Source organism: Macaca thibetana, chromosome 14 (assembly GCF_024542745.1).
Source record: "Macaca thibetana thibetana isolate TM-01 chromosome 14, ASM2454274v1, whole genome shotgun sequence".
Classification (NCBI taxonomy): Eukaryota; Metazoa; Chordata; class Mammalia; order Primates; family Cercopithecidae; genus Macaca; species Macaca thibetana.
In genome coordinates, this window is record NC_065591.1 from 24,114,608 (window position 1) to 24,130,478 (window position 15,871).

At 36.5% G+C, this 15,871-nt stretch overlaps 1 protein-coding gene across 9 annotated transcripts in view; it reads left to right on the plus strand.

Moving 5' to 3' along the window:
• The window catches only part of LRRC4C (leucine rich repeat containing 4C), a 1,316,491-nt gene that overhangs the window by 139,084 nt on the left and 1,161,536 nt on the right, over positions 1 to 15,871 (plus strand). For 8 of the 9 annotated variants that reach the window (XM_050758335.1, XM_050758338.1, XM_050758334.1 and 5 more), the window contains one exon: positions 711 to 764. The exons of the other annotated variant lie outside the window; for it this stretch is intronic. The gene's annotated coding sequence lies outside the window, so the exon portion shown is untranslated. The remainder of the gene's footprint in view (positions 1 to 710; positions 765 to 15,871) is intronic. 9 annotated transcript variants of the gene reach the window in all.

The following is a 15,871-nucleotide window of genomic DNA, read 5'->3' on the forward strand; positions in this document are numbered from 1 at the left end:
TCTCTCAGATGTAAGATGAGCTTCAGTCCTGCCAGTGTGAGCAGTGTCATATGGAAAGCTTATTGATTTCTTGCAATTTTAGTTAGGTATATTGCTAACAGACTGCATAGGGAATGGCTGAGTAACATTCAGCAAATCCTATTTTCCTGTAAGTGGATTTTGTAATGTATTTCAGATTTGGAAGAAAGGAACTGTCATTCGCAGAAAAAGTTTGCTTTTCTCTTCACTTGGTGTTGATCACAATGCAATATGGCATATGTGGTATAGCAGTGTGTGATGATTCCTAGTCTCATTTCCTTTCTTCCTGTAACTTTAATATATTCTTTAAATCAGAAAACTTGTATAGATTTATTTTATCTTGATTTCAGCTCTCTCTGATCATTTCTCTTGGAAAAGATTGGAGAACAGCAGTCTGAAAGGCATCTGAATTTGTAGATTTCTCAGGTAGGTAACTAAGAGGAATGCAGTGATATAGTTGTCATCAATACTGATGTGACATTCGGTGGTATAAACGGGGGTGTTCAGATCACTGGGGGCAATAGAGTAAAATAAATTCAATGATATGATGTAAATGTTTTTAAACAGAACACTTTCCACACTTTGGAAATCATTAAAGAGCTATTTGTATTGCAATATCGTCTGGCATATTATGATGTCAGATAATATTATTTTCTTTATATTTGTTATTTTATTTTTCTTCTTTCTTTCAGTTATTATGAAAAGACTGTGCTTCTCAGACCCTCTTTGTGGTTAGCCAGGACCAGGTAATGTTCTTTGGTTAATGCATTTGAATAAATAACGTGTGTGTGTGTGCATGTGTGTATATATGTGTCACATCCAAGGAAGGAGTTTGAATTACCAGTGCAAAACTATGCTGCACTTATTTCTACCTGTCCTATTAATCGTGGAAGCAGGTGTTCACATGGTGCCCCCTCAACCTTTTCTCTTCTGAGTAACTGTGATGATCAGAGCCCTCTTCCGACTTAGGCTGAATAGGTAACTCAAAAAAGATCCACTTTAATGTATTAAGTGATTTGGCAGAGGGTGGTTACACTGCAGCATATCCTGATCTATGATGATTGACACCCATATGTTTTTCATAATCTTTATAAGAATTTTAATTTTGGGTTGCATTAGACACCACAAAAAACAATTGAAGACAGATAGGTATTATATTTTCAGGATTAACTATGCACTATTTATATTACTAAAGATTTTGGTGCTTTCTCCACTGGGAAACTATTGAAGTTGCTGAGAAAATTTGGCCTGAATAAAACACGTAAGGGAATGTTGATAGGTGATTTAAAATCTTAAAGGAAAACTGGGTTGAGAAAAAAAAATAAAGATTGAGCATTACAATTTTGCAGAGGGTAAACCTATACAAATTAGTGGTATTCACAAAATATAAGTTCAAAGTGAGGGAAAATAATTTTTGTAACAATTATGCATGAGAAAAATCATAATAGAGTATCTTGTGATATCTTGAACTTTTTTTCATCAGAAGTGGAATGGAGGGAAATACTGCATAGTCTTGCCTCATGGAAACAGTTTAACATAAGGCCAGGTGTGGTGGCTCATACCTGTAATCCCAGCATTTTGGGAGGCCGAGGCAGGCAGATCACCTGAGGCCAGGAGGTCCATACCAGCCTGGCCAACATGGTGAAACCCCATCTCTAGTAAAAACAGAAAAATTATCTGGGCATGGTGGCAGTTGCCTGTAATGCCAGCTACTCAGGAGGCTGAGGCAGGAGAATTGCTTGAACCCGGGAGGTGGAGGTTGCAGTGAGCTGAGATCACGCCATTGCACTCCAGCCTGGGTGAACAAGAGTAAAATTCCATCTGGGGAAAAAAAAAACAGTTTAATATAAACAGTTTAGATATGTGGGCTTGGGAGTGCACACAGGCTATTCCTTTGCTGTAATTTGTCCAAGATCATCTAACTAGTAACTGGGAATAGCTGGTTATTCTGATGCTATTCCCAATTACTAAGTAGGTGATCTTGGACAAATTCTCTAGGCCCAACTTTCTTCTCATATAAAATACTGTTAATTTTGATAATAGTGGTATCTACCCTGGTCTCATTACTGGGATTAAATGAGTGAAATCAGACAAAACACTGCAAACAGTAGCTGGCACAAGATAATTCATTAAGAATTCTTAGCTATTATTATTATTATTATATTCCCAAGAGAAGTTGAAGAGTGCAGATTTGAGAGATAGAATTAGTTGAATTCTATAGTCCTTTTGAAATTGAGAAGCAGTTTTCTGGTTCTTGAATAAGTCTATCAGACAGTAGTCCTAGAAACTAAAATTTTCCTTAAAAGTAGCATGTTGGGCAATCACTCAAAAAATTTGTCTTAGAATTGTGTAAAACTATGAGGATTTTTATTTTTAGGTAGAATTGAATTTACTTGGACTGTAATTATTGTGGAAGGCAGAATTCTAAGATGACCATCCCAAAATTTCTCACCCTAATCCTACACTATGAATATGATCTCTGCCCTTTGTTTTTATTCTGTGCTTTTTATTTTTACATTACATGGCATAAAAGGATTTTACAGATGTAATTAGCGTTACTAATCAGTTGACCTTAAGATGGGAAAAGTTATTAGAGTGGGCCTAGTTTAATTGTAGGAACTTTTAAAAAGCAGATAATTTCTCCAACTCATAGCAGAAGAAGCAGCAGGGGAATCTGAAGTATGAAGACAACTCTACATGAGGAAACTTGCTGTTGCTTGCAATATTGTAAAAAGACCCATAAGAAGTCCCATGGCAGGAAACTGTAAGCAGTCTCTCGGAGTTGAGAGTTGCTTAGTAGCCTGGAACAGAGGACTTCATTCCTACAATCACAGAGAACTGAATTCTGCCAACAATCTGAATGTGTTGAGAGGTAGATTCTTCCCCAGAGCGTCAGATATAAAGACAGACATCTCATACTATGAGTGTGAGCCCCTGAGCAGAGGACCAAGTTTAACTCTGCCGGTCTTTGATACATGCAAATAAATAGCCACAGGTTCATGGAAAAAAGAGCAAGGGGTAATAAATGAGTGTGTTTTCTTTCTTTAAGGAACTAAGCTTGTCTTAGTTATTCAGCAATAGAAAACTAGTGCAGTAACTAAAAAATATGGAGGTCGAACTGATTTGGGAAAACAGTCATTTTTCATAACACTAAAATTAGCTAGACCACTTATTTTGGCAAGTGTGTGTGTGTGTATGTGGAGCTGATGAAAAGGACCAGTGTAATGTACCATAGACATCTATTTAGACAGAAATGGAAATCACTATTCTATTGAAAGTATTTTTCACAGAATCAGGAGTGAGTCACCATCTGAAAAAAACCTTGACCTTTTCACTATGAGATGCTAAACTATTTTTCACAAGATTTGATGCCTTATTGAAGTTTTTCTTTCTTCTATGTCTTCAAATGTGGATTACCATCTGCTAAATCATAGTTATGGTCAGTTGTGAATCTAGCATTTGAAGAAGCTTTCATATGAAACACCTCTTTCATATAAAATGCCTCTTTCATATGAAACATCTCTTATTTAAAACAAAACCACTATTTAAAGTTGCAGATTTGCACAGATTTTTATTTTATTTAGAGTATTAGCCAAGAATAAGTATATAAATTGGATTCTATTTGTATTCTCAATCAATACTTGGAGTACATATGATAAATAAAAAGACAGATTGGTTACTATAGTCAAAATTCTATACTTTTTGTATCTGTCTCACTGTGCTCCCCTCCATTTTTATTGATCCTATTTTTTATTTAAATGATTTTACTCTTGACATTTGAAATATATATACTACATTACTTTTATTTTGGTTTCTATATTAAAACATATTAAAATAATTTCATACATTTAAACATATCTCTTTAAAAATGAAAGTCCCAAACCAAAACTTATTTGGCAATGGTTGGGTATGGTGTCTCATGTCTGTAATCCCAGCACTTTGGGAGGCTGAGGCAGGAAGATCCCTTGAGCCCAGGAGTTCCAGATCAGCCTGGGAAACATAGGAAGACCCCATATTTACAAAAAATACAAAACTTAGCTAGGCGTGGTGCTGTGTGCTTATAGTTCCAGTTCCTAAGACTAGCCACCTTGGGAGGTGGGAGGATTGCTTGAGCCTGGCAGATCGAGGCTGCAATGGGCTGTGATTGTGCCATGATGCTCCAGCCTGCGTGACAGAATGAGACCTTGTCTCAACAAACAAACAAAAAGACAAACAAACAAACAAAACCTTAGTTGGCAATTATGATATATAGAATGCATTTCATTCATTTGGCTTGTTGAAAAATATAGACTGTGGCAACTTGTTGCCTCATTCTGGAAAGACCATTTTCTTCCAACCTAGAAAAGTCTTTAAAGTCTGACCACAAGAATGCTTCATGTAACAGATGTGGATATTAATAATCATAAGTATGAATTGATTTTCCAGTGGTTAACCCTTGGCAGATTTAAATATAGATTTTTAATTTCTTTTAAATTAAGTGTAGTTTCTATACAGCATTTTATGTTATCTTGACAGAAATGTTCTGCTGATACTACTTAGTTAAATTTTCTTCTTATTTAGTAACATAACTTTCCTGGTTCATAGATGAAGTCCATGTGGCATCATGTGGCTTTAGGTTCTCACAGAAATCCTTTACATGCTGTCAGACGAGCGGCTTCAAGACGGCCACAGAACATGCGAGATCTAAAACTGGTGCCCAGCCACATCTTCTGACTTTCTGTGGCTCTACAAATCTGTGGGGAAGTATGATAACTTGTTCTTAAATTGGGGTTCCATTATGTTCAGACACCAAAGGGACCTGATTGTTAAAATTTGGTCCCCTGAAGAAAATAGTAAGCAAATTAAGGTAGTGTGAAAAAATTAGTGGCAAATTCGGAGTGTTCAATATCCATGAGCTACAATGTGAGGTTGTGTGTGACACCCAAACTAACTGCAATCTCACCAGCTTTTTTTTTTTCTTCTGTAATTTCTATTCTATGAAAAGGAGAGGTTAGTGTAATAAACACACAAACACAGACACACATATACATAACCACAAACACACACAGTGGGAAATATCTAGGAAAGAGCTTATTACAAAAAGCCAAAGGGAGAAAGTTGTCAAATGATTAGTGTTCAAGAGAAGGTCACCAGTGACTGGAGGAGCAACAGATGCACCTCAGAGCAAAAGTGGGCACAGAGTTGAGGGACGGTGAGAAAAGTAGATAGTGGAACAGAGGGAGAGACACGGTGCCACAGATAGAAGTTCTGATCATATTTGAAAATCCCCACCTTCAATCTCTTATGAGAAGAGGGAAAAATTGCGAAAGAAATCTGGAGACAATGCTGGAATCTCTGCTAATTAAGTCCAATACGATAGAATTTGTTGTGTTTCTATCAATATGTATTCCCTTGCACTAGCAGGTAAGGTCAAGGAGATAGGTAGTATGACATAAAAATGATAACTTTTACATTGTAGATAAAAAACAAAAACAAAACCAGAAACCAGAAATTAGTTAAGGGAAGAAAATAGTTACATAAAATCTACACCTAAAAATATCTACTGTTAACATATTAATGTATCATCTTTTTAGCAAATACCCATTCTCATTGATCATTTTTCTTTGGGAAATATTCAAAATGGGATTATGCTATATATATATAGTTTCATAACTTGATTTTTCCAATAATATACAATGGGCCTCTCTTTATGTTGTTCAATATTATTTCTGCAGCATGACTTTCCTATTTCTATTGTATTCTGTTGAATGCATGTCACTTTTCACTGAAATTATTCCTTATTATTAGGAATATGCCTTTTTTTCCTTTTTTTAATTCTATGGGCAATTTTATGCCATATATCCTCATAGCTGAATCTTTGCTTACATGTTTAATTATTTGATTGGGATGAATTCCTGGAAATTGACTTACCATTTTCAAAATGCTAATATATTGTTAAAGCTTTCAATAGATGACGATACATTGTCTTCCAGAAAAATTATATATGTTTACTATTTATGAGAGTCTTGGAAACTTAAAAAATAGCAGGAAAAACACCCCCAAACCATTGTCTATTATGTTACTTAGTCTTGTCCTTCCTGCCACCAGTCCCTTGTTCCTCCAAATGATGGGTCCTTAATATTACTGAATGATGACAACAATAATAATGATACAAATAAAAATAAATGGACTACTTTAACTATAGGGAAATAGTCTGCACGGAAGTGCACAGAAGTTCTAATGAAGGTCATGTGGGGTATGGAATGTGGATGTAAAGAGAGGAGTGAGAGGGAATGCAAGTAGGGTGATATTTAATATTTCTTCTTAAAACATTTCTATACTCCTTGTAGTTTTTCAGTAAGTTAATTTTAAATGTTATCCTTAGGGAAATATGGGAATAGAAAAGAAGGGAAAGAAACTCTCATGTATTCCACATAAAACTTGACTGTAAAAGTTAACATGCATAATCTCATTTTAATTTCCACTTATCATTTGAAGTAGATATTATTCTTTCTCATTTTAAGGTTAAAAAAAAAAAAGCAGTGGCTTATCAAGGTTAAATGACTTGTCCTAAGTATGTCCGAAGTATGATAGCCATACTTCAAGGAAACTAGAACTGAACCCAGGCTGACCTGATCTAACTAATTTGGAGTGAAGCTGGGAATTTAATACAGAAACCAATATTCTTTCCTCTGTGCTGAGCTGTCTATCAGGAGGGCAGTGAGCTGACTTCTGAGATCAAGATAACTGTGTAGAGAAAAGGGGACTGTTGGCTCCTTTGCAGGATCCCAGTTCTGAAGTTAATGAGTTCGAGTGTCTGGGAGAAGTAACTTCCCACAAGGTCACACAACAGGAGTCAGTGATTTCTGACTCTGCACACCCAGCACAGTTTTTTTGCCAGTTCTCTTGGAACCAGTCTTGTGGTTTCATTTCTTGCTGACAAGGCCAAATTCCAGAAATTTATTTCAAGTGAATGAATGTGGGGAAAAAGAGAGTGGTGGTGAATTCTGATACAGAGTGGTTGCTACCTGTCAAGTATTAAAGTAACTGCTTTCTTTTCTGAATTAGCAATAGCTTTTCTTATTACAACGCATGGCAGATACAGTGATGGAGATTTAGCAAAGTATAATTATGATAAGAAAGCAAGGGGATAAGAAACAATAGCTCTACATATAAGAAGTTCTACAAAATGAATCAGAACGTAGATCCTTAATTCAGACGAATAGAGTTGAAGTTCTGAGAAATGAGACTTGCAATGCTTAAAATAAACTTTTTGATTCTTGTAGGTAATATATAAAAATAGATGCAATAGAAATACAGAAATCACATAAATTATTTAGATGTACTTTTTTTTAATGTAATGCTTTAAACAATCAGGATTGTAATTATTTAGATGTACTTCTTTTTAATGTAATGCCTTAAACAATCAGGATTGTAATGGAAAAAAATATGAATGCCCTTGCTCTCATAATTGTGAAGTCCAAAGATAGGGTAGGCTTCATGTGTAATAGATTTAATCAATAATCACCAAAAATTTATTTCTGCTTTTTTTTTTTTTTTTTGCCATTCAGAGATTTTTACTGGTTTCATTTATTGGCTGAAAAAACTCTGTTACCCGTAGTCACTCCCAGTTGTAGAGAAAGAGCACAGCATTCTCATTGTAAAAAAGACTATACCGTCTTTGGTCACATGTATACTCCTGAGCTAATTACTGTTTCCAAGAATATTCCCTTGGATCTGGACATGAGGTTCACTGGCCCTGAAGATCCTAGGCTCTGAAGTATACACAGGTCCCATAACAAAATTCTAGTGCATTATTTAGGGGAAAAGAAATAAATGGCTTTTGAGTAGGCATTCAGCAAATTAAAGTTTGCATTAAACATATTTAAATTAATGTTGTGTCTTAGTGATAACATTTATAATGAAGATCCAGCTCCTTTGTACATCTATTTATTGAGCTCTCACTGTGTGTGGAGACATGGTTCATAGTTACGCATACAGATATTATCTCTAAATCTCACAATGACTATCTTCGTGGGCTTGTTTTCTCATGTCAACTATCTCTTTCTGATTAACAAACTTGCTCAGAACTTAGTGATTTAAAACTACAATCATAAACATTCATTCCCTAATAGTTTCTGTGAGTCACAATGCAAGGGCAGCTTAAGGAGTAGTTCTGACTTGGAGTTTCTCATGAAGTTGAAGTTAAGAAGTTGGCGAGGACTGTATTCACCTGAGCATTTGACTGGGGTTGGAGAACTCACTTCTAAGGTGACTTACCCACATGACTGGGAAGCTGGTGTTGACGGTTGGCAGGATACTTCAGTTCTCCATGAGAGTCTCTTGATAGAGCTACTTAAATGTCCTCATGACATGACACCTGTTTTCCCTCAAAACAAACAATTCAAGCAAGCAAAATAAAAGCTGCAATGTCTTTTATGAACTAACCTCTAAAATCCCCCATAGTCACTTTTGCAATATTCTATTGGTTACAGTTGTCATCCCTGTATAATATGGGCGGGGTCTACACAATGGCATGAATACCAGAAGATGATGGTCCTTGGAGACCATCTTGGAAACTGGCAACCAAGTGTAGGTATTGATATACCTGTAACACAGATGAAAACTAGACTCAAGTTGCTCATGATCACAGATGATCTCAGTGCACTTTTTTTTTCATGAGTGAACTAGTAAATCCAGTACAATTTGGCTCCAAAGATTATTCTTTTCCTATTAGAAATTTTTATTTAACCTTCCACATAACCTGTAGAATATATGGAGCAACTAAGTTGGTCTTATTTTGTAGGTTATGACATTGAGAATTCAGTTGGTTAAATGGTTTGCTCAAGATCAGTCCAGTTATGGCAAATTGTTGACACAGTGACAAGCAGGACATATGCACTAGATAGTTTAAACATGCCTTTGAAAATGAAGTTTTCCAGGAGAGTGAAAATTCCTTATGAGTCAGCCAGCTTTATACTGTAGCTGGGGTCCTCTTTTCTCATAGTGTTTTTTTTTTTTTTTTTTAAATACTTTAAGTTCTAGGGTACATGTGTAAAACGTGCAGGTTTGATACATAGGTATATATGTGCCGTGTTGATTTGCTGCACCCATCAACTCATTCACATTAGGTGTTTCTCCTAATGCTATCCCTCCCACAACCCTCCACCCTGCAACAGACCCTGCTGTGTGATGTTCCCTGCCCGGTGTCCAAGTGATCTCATTGTTCAGTTCCCACCTATGAGTGAGAACATGTGGTGTGAAATTATAGTTTTTATACAGATAGCTCAAGAGGGTCTCTCAAGCTTAATTGCAGTGTTGAGTCTTTTTATAACAGTGCCAGAAAGCATTGTTATTATATACTTAAACTCTCTATAAAACTGACAATTATTATATCAATCTTGAATTGTGCTTATAAACTTAAGTGAATATCAACTAACGGTGCCTAGAACATATTAGGTGATCAATAAGCGTTTATTAACATTATTATAATAGTTATTTCACTTTTCCTTCATAGGCTAAACTTAACTGACACCTATATACAATGAAGCTTAACTTTAGGCTTTCAAAGGCAACTTTAAAAATCTGGATTTAGAGGAATTCAGCAATACTCCCACATTATTTGTTCTCCTGATTGTGTATTTTAAGTATTTATTCCTTCATTCTCCACCTTTTCTTATTTTGTGTTTTAAGTGTTTATTTCTTCATTTTCTACCCTTTCCCAATCCACCCCCAGCCCCTCACCTCAATCTATTCCCAAGTCCCTTGGACTTCAAAGAAGGAAACAGTGTCTATCAAGGCATTAGTGTCTCTTAAGGCCAATATACCCAAAATTATTTATATATTTAACAGATAGACAAGGAAAACTATATTTTTATTTGAATAAATGAATAGATACTGGGACAATTTTTGGCTAATAATATGATTGCAAAAAAAAAATGTCAGAGTAGCGCTACTAAGAACCTTGAGAACCTTCCTTTACATTCAGGCCACTAAATAATTTATCAAATTTTTAGGTTTGTGATAATGCATGGCTGGATCACAGAATAAATCACAAATATACCACTTTCTAAATTGCTTGTTTCATATACTTTAATTCTATTGTAGTCTTAAAGCCCATCTGTTAATAACAGTAATAAAATTAATGGTAATATTAATAGGGCCAAGTATAGACTCTTTAACAATTATTTGTATTCTAAGTACTATCTCTATCCCCGAATGACTACGTAAATGAGCACTGTCTCAAGAGTGGCAGACAAAACATACCTACCAACATTCAATATGCATTTGTTTTTCTTTCTGGCAGAGTCCTGATTTGGTTAAGGTGTTCATCCTCCAGTGTACTTGGAATGGTGGCCATTCCCAGTAATAAGGGTAAACCAAATATGGTGGTTCAATTCTGTTGCCAGTGTTATAATCCAATTCTAGACAAAGTGACAGTAGATGATGTCTGGCCATGTAGAATCTTTTGCTCATTATTTTCTTCATTAATTAAAATTAACACATTGAAAACACTATTGTTTGCTAGACATTGTTGGTTCAATACACCGATGAGAAGAAACAGCCTTGAATAGTTGAGGAAGGAGAAGTGGAGAGATGGAAAACTCCCATGCCTTTGAAAACAAGACAGAACTTCTTAATTTAACCAACCCTGGAATTGGCCTACTGCCAATTTGAAGAACTGGAGGATAAGAGGCATATGTATCTAACATACCCTAAACATACTTATCCTGAGTCCCAAAGGTCTTCTCTTACTTTGCTGCTGAATTTCTGTGAGATCAGAAAGACAGGAAGTTAATTACTGCCTTTATTACAGTGTATTAGTCCAGGACCACTGCAAAATGGCCCCAGTCTTGACATAACATAGGCTACTACTTGTGATGTCTGATGTGGACTCTCATTAATGGAAGTGTTTTATGTATACTGTCAATAAAACCAAAACTCAAACCTTTTCCATGAGAAATATACATGTCAGGCCTAAGGTTGCTAACCCTAAGGAAACCAGACGTTTTCCTTCTTTGTTACTTGCGACTCTGCTGCTCGTCCCAACTTTGGGAGAGCTGAGGCCCATGGTGGCCAATGAGGTCATGAAAAACTTTACCATTCTATTTTATGTTTTCGTTAGTATGTACTTCTACTGTTTCCTTATGATCCAGGGAGACCTGAACTGTAGTACAACACAGAAAACCCATCTGGTTATAATAATCATAGTTGACATTTATCGAGCTAAGGTCACTATATGCTGGGCACTAATCACATCAATTCATATGAAATTAATACAGAAATTCTCACAGAGAGACACAGAAATGCAGAAATGTTCAGCAAATTTCTTAAGATCACGTAGTGAACTAGTAACACATCTGAGAGTTGAAGGCAAGTTGTTCAATAATCGGAATTCCTAAACATTACTCTGTACTGGTATAGAATTCATAAAACTGGTTTAACTCCTTTGATTCTTAAAATGGTTCATGAGAATATATTTTTGAAAGTCTCAGGAGCAGTGAAAATAAGTTCCAAAGCAGAGTAAATGGCAGCATTTTGAAGGGATTAGAAATAGACTGGGCCATTTAAGAGAATGTAGAATATAGAAAATTAGGTAGGCAGGGGGTATGGGAAAGACAGAAAACCCAAGAAGGAAACATAATCAAACTGGCTGATTCCTGGTTTCTTTCTCTTTTTTTGGTCATCCACTTTGTCAAAAAAGAGGAAAAACAGATTCCGTATATCAATAGAGGGGCATAGGGATTCATCTGTCAACGAGCGTTAAAGCTTCTGTTAATTGACAAAATGTGTCAGTCTTTGAGCTCTTGCTATCTCAGTGGATGCCTGCCTTCTAATTCAAATATTCTCCTGAGACAATAATGATGATGTGGGATAATATTCACGGATTTATGCTGTAAATAAGACAGAGAAACCCATACTTCCACTGATTGTCACAATACAGGGAAATGGAGGGGTGGGTTATATGTGAGATCTAGGACACATGACAGAAGAAATAGAAAGCTAAAATTCCTGATTGAGATAACTCTTATAGCCTTATCTTACATGCTTTACATTTGCTAATATGATTTAACACCATTTGGTAAATAACTTATTCTAACCGGTAAAATAATGATACAATATTAGATCACTGCCTCTACAAGGAATTTCTGCAAGTTTAGAGAGGTGATTTAACTCTTAAATGCCAAAATACATTTCCTGGTTAAGTTACTACAAAATGGCTCACTTTATGCCTGAGTTATTCATAATACTTAAAAAGTACATGGAACATGTATTTTATGTCCCAATTGAAAAATACAGTAGAGGAAGTTAGATTTATCTTTATATATAGTTTATGTGATCTAACTAAACACTTCCATTAACTATCAAAAGATCATAAAACAGTGTTCATTTTTTTTCCCCACTCTTTAATCTGCTCTTTTTTTTTTCAATAAAATGATGAAGAAGCTTGAATGGTGTTTTTTTGCTTTGGTTTCTGCTAAGAGTGTGACATACAGAAAATAAATCTAAAACTCAAAATGAGCAAGACTCATCAGCACTGAGAACTGAGAACCAATTTCTTGACCATGCATCGCTGTGCTTCCAGAACTACTGTCCAAAATGAATATATATATAAAAAAATGTGGTTCTAATACACGGTATAGCTTCACTGCCTGATGTTATCAGCAGCTCCACAAGCTGAACTGGAGAAAGCTGCTAGTTTGTGAGTTGAGTGTTAGTTTCTCAAAGAATCTCTAGAACTGAACTCCTTTGCTTGTTTACTAAGGGTAGATGTGAATTAAATGCCTAGGCACTGAGTGAAGGTGGGAAATAATATTAATACTTGTGTGTGTGAAGGTTGTTGTTTGTTACATTGCTACATTGTCTTTTAAATTTATCTACAGTCTATCTATAAAGCCAAAAATATATTAGAACCAGTGTACTAACGGTTTTATAAGGCAGGTGTAAAATTGCTTAGATAGTATACGAAGTTATATTTTAAATTTTATTTTTATCTTAAAATGGAAAATATTACAGGTCCATGTAAATACAGAAAGGCATAAATACAATGTTGTTTTTTTTTTTTTATTGTGGCTTTCTTCCACTTTTTATTCTAGTTTTCTAGACTGGTTGCTCTGAATGCTTTAGTAGGAAGCTCTAATTTTTAAGCTAAGGCCAGACAAATATTCTTTAATAATAATATCTAACACTTGATTACTTGTTAAGAGCCAAGTGTTCTCCTAAGCAGCTGAATGAAGTAATTTATTTAATCTTCACATTAACCCTGAAAGGAATATACTGTAATTTGCTTGTTTGATGGTTAAGGAAACTAACACAAAGAGCTTGTCCAGAAATTAGAAAATTTGATTCAGATCTTATAAAAAACAAATGGTGGAGGTGGTTTTGGAACCCAGGCAGTCTGGTTCTCTAAATCCAGTCTCTAACCTTAGATGACTTCTCTCCAGAAAGAGAAACATTGAGTCTGAGACATTTGTTAAGCCCTATGTGGCACACAGCAACATGAGAGTCCTAATTCTTCTCCTTAAAACATTTCCTCTTTGGTTCTGATCTCTTTAATATGTGATGTGATTTGAAAAGAATATTCAAGATGAGATGTGTATTTTGGCTGATACAAAGTAGAAACAAAAAACCTCTTTTAGTCTAGACAACATGCCTCTATTAATGCAGCTCAAACTTGCTTTAGATTTTCTGCTTATACTCGTGTATCAAATTAAAATCATGGTCATTGAAACCCTAGTCTTTTCCTTGGGAGGAAATGAGAAATAAAACTCATTGAGAGAGAGAGGGATGAAAGATGCTATAGAGACAAAGTAGCCGGGAAGATTTAAGGGCAGGTAGGAAATGAACACATCAAAGTGCCTTTGAAGATAGGAGGTGCTAGTGAGATAGCACGAAGGTTACACTACTAGTCAATTATTTCATCATTTACTACATGATGTTCACTTGTATTAGCAAATGTAGAGCATGTAAGATAAGGCTGTAAGGGTGATGGTCAAAAGGAGAATAGCTGAGCTTGCTAGGCCTGTATTTTCCTAGGTGCATTCATCTGCTAAAAGTGAAAGAGCTCAGCATGGAACTGAGGCTTTGAAGTGTGCAGGGATTTTATTTTTAACAACTGCTGTGAAAGATTATAATGGGGAGTTAACATATTGGTCTTTATTTATAATTTCTATATATTTCAATGAAGTTGCCACAGAAACCCTGTCATCTTGTACTGCACCTCAATTCAGATTTGACAGTAGGAGTGTGGGAGAGAGGGTGAAGTGTGTACATGAGTTTTAATTAATCTCGTGGCTGATAGATGTAACGTGGAAATATTCCGGGTATAACCCCTGTTTCTCTGATTCTCAACCCCAAAAGAAGCAGCTATGTAATTCTGAAAGTACTCAGGGAGTGTCTTCTGTGTGCTCAAAAAAAGAAATCAGAGACCACAGAACATCTGCTATCTTCTTCACCCTTCTCAGCCTTCTTAGTGGATGGTAATTGCTGCTTTTTGTGGCGAATGAGCCCTGTGCCTCAGTGGACACCATCCCCATTCCATTTCACCAGACTGCACAACCCGTGTGGCTTCAGAGAGCACTCCCACCCCCCACTCTCATTGTCACTGCAGGCTGCGTTTCTCTTCCACTGCAACTCAGCAACAGCCACGTTTACGGAGCTACCTTGTCTACCAGGAAATGATGTTTCCCATCAGCTTGGCTGAGTTCTGCAGCAGCTGAGTCTCTGGAGCCCCGGTGTGTGATGTGTAATGCCAGCACTTTGGGAGGCCGAGGCCGGCGGATCACCTGAGATCGGGAGTTTGAGACCAGCCTGACCAACATGAAGAAACCCCGTCTCTACTAAAAATACAAAATTAGCCAGGCGTGGTGGCACATGCCTATAATCCCAGCTACTTGGGAGGCTGAGGCAGGAGAATCGCTTGAACCTGGGAGGTGGAGATTGTGGCAAGCCGAGTTCATGCTATTGCATTCCAGCCTGGGCAACAAGAGTGAAACTCTGACTCAAAAAAAAAAAAAAAAAAAGTAATGTTGTATCTGTAGGGGTTTCCTGCACCGTTTGTGTTTGGCCCAATGTCTCCTGTGAAACAACTTCTTTTTTTTTCAGGTTTTCTTTTTATGTTTTAATAGCCTTTTGCTCTTCAGTAAACCCAAGCATGCATAGGGGAGCTGGCCTGAGAGATAAAACCAACTAATCAACTTAAAAATCAGAATATCTCTTCTCTTTGAATACCTGCGGTTTTAATATTGGCCCAAGCTTTTGGTGTCTGATTGGGCTTTCTTTAGAGTGTTTTGTTTTCCTGACTGTGGATAGGCTTTTGATGCCCCTGTCCCCACACACCAGGGGACAGATATGACAAAAACACCTTGGCAGTGGACACAGCACAGGATCAGCCAGACTCCTGCTACATGATAATGTCACGTTCTACTGCTGGTTCTGAGCTGCTTGGGGAAAGGTATCCAAAAAATGAACAGTCAGCGCTGTGTTGTTCTGTAAGTGCTCATGGTGTTGCAAAAATTTTTTTCACCAGGTATTAATAAGCCCCCAGAATGTGTCTGTTTTTCTCCAGAGTGAAAAAAAGCACTTCCTCAGAGTTTTAACCTTTGGAAGTAACACCCGTCATTTGAAGGTTACTTGTGTGAAGTCCACAAGCTACCTTTGGTGAAAGAGGGACAGGATGGCAACTTTACTTCTTTCTCCCGAACCTGGTCTATATCAATAGTATTTATTCAAGGTCTATGTTGTGAAAAGTTCCTTCCTGCCTATTTGCTGATCTGCTGAAACTGATGGCTATACACTCATGCTGGTCACCTACAGGTCCTAAGGGTCATGCAATCCTTATAAAAGGACATGAGTCTGAATGTGGGTGATGGAG